The sequence below is a fragment of the Octodon degus genome, unplaced genomic scaffold (genome assembly GCF_000260255.1).
Source record: "Octodon degus isolate 3935 unplaced genomic scaffold, OctDeg1.0 scaffold00264, whole genome shotgun sequence".
NCBI lineage: Eukaryota > Metazoa > Chordata > Mammalia > Rodentia > Octodontidae > Octodon > Octodon degus.
The window spans coordinates 2,053,074-2,059,466 of NW_004524840.1; the positions used below are offsets into that span (position 1 = coordinate 2,053,074).

Below are 6,393 nucleotides of genomic sequence, written 5' to 3' on the forward strand. Positions count from 1 at the left end.
TCTTTTCTCCAGACTATAAATGCAATATACATTCAAACTTTGACATCATACATCAAGGAAGAATAAGAAAAAGTCTTGTATTCAATTTGAATTTATTATAGGTTATAAAAGTTTTACATATGTTAGTTATCTAGGTAGATATTTTATTCTACCTAGATAGAAATAGTTTTATTTCCTTTTTGTACTAGGACTCAATCTCAGGAACTTGTGCTTGGCAGGCAGATGTTGTGGCACTGAACTATATGCCTGGTACTAGATCTGTCTATCTATCTATCTATCTATCTATCTATCTATCTATCTATCTATCTATCATCTATCTCTATCATCATCTGAGTAGATTGCCTCTGGGATAATTCCACTAAGCTAAATCCCCATTCAAAACTCCCATTTTGAGAAAAAGTCTTGCTAAGTCACTAAATTTCCCAACCAGGGTTTGAACGCATAATCCTTATACATTTGCCTACCAGAATGCTGAAATTACAGCTGTGCAACACCACCCCAGGCGCAGTGGGACCTTTTTTCACCAAGAAGTATGTGATAGTACCTTCAAATTTTCTGTGTTTTTTAATAACGAAGAGGAAAATATTATTGCTAATTACTATTTTTGGTTAAGCCACTGTGCTGCATTCCAAGATTGTTTTTTAATGTGCTTTTTGATTTCTAATCTGTCACTGATTTTAATTGACTTGTTCTTAATGAGATCTAAAAGTAGAGTAAAATCATCTGAAGAAAGTAAGTCTCAGAAAACTAGGTCGTGTTCATCCCAATTTGCAGTACTGTACAGAAATGTCAAGCTTCATAGAACAAAGAGGTTAGGCTTAGAAACAATGAATTAAAAGTTTGAAGAATTTTATTCCAATCTTAAAATGGTTCTCAGTGGTCCTATAAATGATACTTAAAGTAGAAACTCTCAGCTAGCTTCAAGTTTTGGGGCTCCAGAATAATGATATAAGGAGAGACTAGGAGGAATTTTTAAACAATAGTCCAAAGGTCAAGGTAGTGACGAAGAAAACGAAGAGTGAAGGGAAGAACTTAACCGATTTTAGAAATTCCAAGGCAGTGGAGTGAACTAATATAGCCCGCCCCCTGGTGTGCAGAAGGTACTAGTGCATTCTTTCCTCTTTAAAGCTTGGTCATCAAATAAGCTGACCTACTATATTCATATGCACAAATCTGTATGCGGATCTCTAGAGGCTCTTAAATGGTAAATGAAGTGTTCAGATTCTCTGCATAATGATGTTTTTAGACCTTAAGCGTTTTTTTCTTTCAAGTGTTGTTTCGTATACACCATGTATGCATCGCTGCGACTGGCCAACCGCCCCTTCCATTAATCTCCAGTCACTTTTAGTGGAGAAGCTGGTCTCTGCGGACGTCCGGCGATCCTGAAAGTGAGAGGAGACGTTCTGCGAAGAGGGGACTGCTTCTGTCCTCTCAGAATTTACCTTCCTTCTGGATTATCTTTTTAAATTTTCTCCAACAACTGTCTAAATTCAATGAAATGCCTATTCTCCTTGGTGGAATTACTGCAAAACGTGCCTCCTTTAAAACTTAGCACACAGGATTAGAGAGATGGTATCCAGTGATGAAATAGAGAAGGGAAAGGAGGGTGAGAGAGACGCGGGCACGGGCCTCCACGCTGTCGCTCCCTTCTCCTGACTTGTTACTGTAATACTCAACCTTACATTTTTTCCTTACAACAAAAGGATCACTCTGTTCACTTTTTAGTTAAGTCGTGGCCTTTAATATCCACATAAAGATTTATTGATATCTAGTCCAGCTAAGTTACAAGTGCTTTAAAAAAATCGTTTACTATTGACTTACGGGAAACCCGCTTGATTTTCGCAGCTATGTGATGCTCTAAAGCCGGTGACTTTGGCAAGATTTGTATTTTTTCCCTCGATTTCATTGCAGCTCCCAGAATTCTATTGATCTCTTTTTATACTCCATCCTCAATAAATATGAAGACTACAGACTCAATGTAGCATTTTCAACACACGTTTTGGTCCAACTATTGTGCCTGATACCTGCTCCCTGCGCAGAGGGGAGCACGGCAAGAGATTCAACATAATTTTTTTAATCCAGATTCAAATCTTTACTTCTCCACCTATTATCTTCGTGATCCTGGACAAGTAACTTAACCTCAGTGATTCAGTCATCTAATCTTTACACTGGGGATAGTTACACTTTCAGATCATTTTTATGTGAGTTATTCAAAGTCGTTGGTTTGAATTAAGTGATTACGGTACTATTTTACCATATTACATTTATTACACTTACCACTTCTAAGGCATTTAGCATACTTGCTGCTACTGATCTCATTTGTTTTCTTTAGAACTTTATTTTTTTCACATTAATTTTCTTTATATGGCCAGTGCTTTATAAAGCCATCTGTGGTACTCCCAGCACCTTTCACAGAAAGTAGAAACAGCAAAGCAGCAAGGAATTAAAACCAAATAAGAACTGACAAGCGTTATATAAAATTTTACTTAGGTTTTGAAATTTATACAGATTTTCAAGCCTTAGATGTGGTACTTTGAAGTTTGATAAGGATATTGCTTGAATAAGCAGGAGTTTATTAAACTTACCACCAGCAGCTTTTTAAACACTAGATGACAGATGATATATTTCAGTTACTTCCCAGGAGCAACCAGTACATGTGAAACACTTGAAAATTCTTTCTACAATAATGCTGTTGCTCAACCTTTGCATGACAAGAGTGAAAGCAGTTTAGCAATACCTTTCTTCTGTATTTCTCTCTTTGATTACTGAGCACTGTATTTCTTTTTTTCTTTAAAAGAAAAGACAGGAGGGGATGTGCCTGAGAACACTCAATCTCAAACAATGAACTATTTTTTTTTTTTACTGCATTTTATTTTCAGAATGAACCCTAATTTGACATGTTGGAAAAAACAAAAGAAACTGTCATTCAAACCATGACAGAAAACAGAATTGATTACCCCAATGAATCTATCCATTTTTTGTTATTGTTGTCTTCTATTTTTATGTGGCTGTGCTGGGGATCAAATTCAAAGCCTTGCACAGGCTAGGCAAGTGCTGGCACTACTAAGTTATACATCCAGTGCGAGTCTGTCAATTTTTAAATCTGAATGGAAACCACAAGAGCTTTTCTGTGCTCTTGTACTGTTCTGCACAGCACTTAGAGGCTGTCACACTGCCCCGCAGTTGCAGCCTACATACAACAACAACTCACACCAGTTCAAATTGGAGTAGCGGTAGCTTGGAGAAGAAACTGAAGCATACCAGCTGTGAGTTGCTACGAACTTTAAGCCCGAATATCCATACATCATTATACATGTATCTGCGGTAAAAAATCAAACTCTTCTTTGATACCCATCAAAAAATAAATACTACTATGTTTTAACACTTAAGCCCCAACTTCTGTTTTAATTTTTTTCAGTTTAGCTTGGTATCTTTTTTGACACCAAGACAGAATAGTGATGTTTGATGATGTCCTCAGGTCATAACCAACATGTACCAATTCTTTGATTTGACTTTTTAAGGTATTTATGCTTGAATCTAGAACCCAAAGATTTTCAATTATTTGTGAAATACCAACTTTTTTCTGTTACGAGGCTATCAACTTTATCATTAAACTTTTTCTCTGCCATGAAGATCATATCTGGATAGCTGAAGACAAACTTCCATACCTCCTATTCAGTACATTCCAAGGAAAAGAGCTTCTCTTTGATATTTTTGTAAGCTTTGTTTTTTTTTTTAACATAGTCATTGGGAAGGTGTAAGATTCCAGCTCCTAAACCACATATCAGAGCTAGCAGTTTATCCTTGTTCTGTGTGAAAGTTGATTGTAAAAATTCAATAGTAGCTTTCACTTGCTTTATTCTCTGAATTAAGGTGAAAGAGTTTTTCAAAATTATCTTTCTCACAAAATCTGAGGTGTAATTATAACCCAAAGACATCAGACTTCATATAAAAATTCAACCTTCTGCTTATTCAAATCAAGACCATTAGAGAAGATATGGGGGCATTGGTCAATAATTGACAAAGGCATTTACAGGTCAGTCTGACTGAACAGAGGAAGTTTATATTTTTCTCTATGTCTTCCATGTTCCTTGTCTGTAAAAAGGATTCAGGAGAACATTCCAGTGGGTTTACAATTTCTATTAAAGATTATGTGATGTGATAATCTTTCTCCACAGATCCTACCATTTTGAAAGACTTTCAGTGGTACATGTTATGGCTCGTGGATATCTTGATATGATACTAGCAATCACCTCTTTGCTAGCTCCTTTGGTTAGAAGGACTATTTTAGGTCCTGTTCACTAGTAAGCACCCTCTTAAACACTCCAGGCTGTCTTTTCCTAGCCATGTCAATATCAACTCCTATGGTAAGTAGGTTGCTCAGCAGGTCTTCATCATCTGAAGGGTCACTGTCTGCATTATAATATACTGTTATTAACAAATAAGTTTATATACTAACAAATGTTTGTATATTTGTATTTGAATGTGAACTTCATGTATACATGTGTAGGCTATCTCTTCTGACTACTTAACTGAAGATTTTTTATTAATTTTTATCCATACCAACCTTCAAATTAATATATTCTACACTAGAATATATTTCACACAAAAGGCCTAAATGAAATGGATTTGAGGAGGATTTCTGTTGAATATTGCATTATCTAGTATCTTGAACCCAAAAGGAAGTTACTTCTCATGTGCTAGAAGGTGCTTGATGCCACAGTGGCCAGGAGGCCCAGATCTTGCAGAATGCTGTGCTCACGCAGCTGTCTCCCGCTTCTGCCTCTAAACAATATAACTAGCACTTTTTATTTTAAGGAGAATTAAAAATAATAGATGAAACAAGAGAAATGGTACAAAAATTTCCAAAACAATGGTAACAATTCAACTTTGGTTTTTATATTGCATTGTTGTTTTCAAAGTAGTTGCTCAGATTACCAGAAATAAGCATGAAATATTAATTAAAATAAAACTGTTCAAGCATTTTTCTTTCTTTTCTGTATTTTAGGGAAGGGTCTAGAGTGTGTTCAGGGTCTCACTACTAGATCAGACTTATAGTGATCTGCCTGTTCACAGCTTTCTAAGAGCTGGGATTATAGGCGCACACCACCACACCCAGTCTCAATTGCAGTCTCAGCATGCCCCGGGGGTGGGGACAGCATAGCAGCCCAGGGGATCGAACACCCGTCTGCTGTGCCTGCTTGCAGGTGCTTTAATCTGCTGAGCTATTTAGCCAGCCTGTTTAAGCATTTTTCTTCCTTCTTTTAGCTTAGATTTTCAGAAAACTCTCAGCCATATTATGCCATTCTAGTATAGAATATATACCTTTGAAGGTTGGTATAGATAAAAGTTAATAAAAAATCTTCAGTTAAGTAGTCAGAAGAGATAACTTACACATGTAGACATTAAATTCAAATTCAAATATAAATATACAAACACTTGTTAGTATATAAGCCTATTTGTTACAAGAAGGAAAGCATTATCCATGTTTGGAGCTTCTGCCTACTCTGTCAATTTTGTGCTTTCTTCTACCATTTCCCTTTATTTTACAGATACAGTATAACATAAGAAGAATTTAAAGAGAGGTCTTTATAAGGAATTGTTTGTCTTAATAAAGGCATAGTTTAATGGAAATAATAAGAACTATAGATACATATAGTGGCCTAAATCATGTATGATAAAGAAAGAAATGGAACAAATTCAATAAATTTGGTCTGTTCATGATATTCTTATTTATACATTTGAATATATGGGAAGAGGCCTGAAAACTTTCAATAAAATCCAGTGTTGACATGGTGGAGTTTACAGTACATTTAAGTGAACTGACTGCCAGTAATCAGATTTAAGGCTGGCTAGACTGATTGCAGGGCAATGTAAGTCAAACCTTTTCTCCAATAGGAAGGGCAACAAGAGACAGAGGGAAGGGTTAAGGAGACATGGGGAAGGTTAAAGCAGAATTGAGAGGTGTTGTTTCCATGGACCAAATCTACCCAAGGACTGTGACCATTATATACTGCAAACATAGACTGACAAAAAATAAAAACGGAAAAAGCCTTTGGTTTATATGTTTTATTTTTAACAATAAAATGCATTCACATAAGCAAAATTCAATCAGTTCATGAAAGGTAAAATTCAGTTAACTCAAATTCTTTCAAGTCATGAATTTGGACACTCACCGAATTCTTCAGGAATTCTGAAGAGTAGTTACTTTTTAGAGTATTTTTTTTTGAGTTAAAAGAGAAAATGGTATCTGTGCTGAAAGTTGTACTATTTTCCTTTTAGACCTTATGAGCTATATGTATTAGATAACCAGACAACTACTACAAATGCAAGTAACCCATATTGCAGGAAATTTTGTAAGGCAAAATTGAGAATTAAAAGGCATATATATAT

The 6,393-nt window shown here is 35.6% G+C and overlaps 1 pseudogene; it reads right to left on the minus strand.

Moving 5' to 3' along the window:
• Window positions 1-3,385: 3,385 nt before the first annotated feature.
• The window catches only part of LOC101579023, a 10,627-nt pseudogene continuing 7,619 nt past the window's right edge, over window positions 3,386-6,393 (minus strand).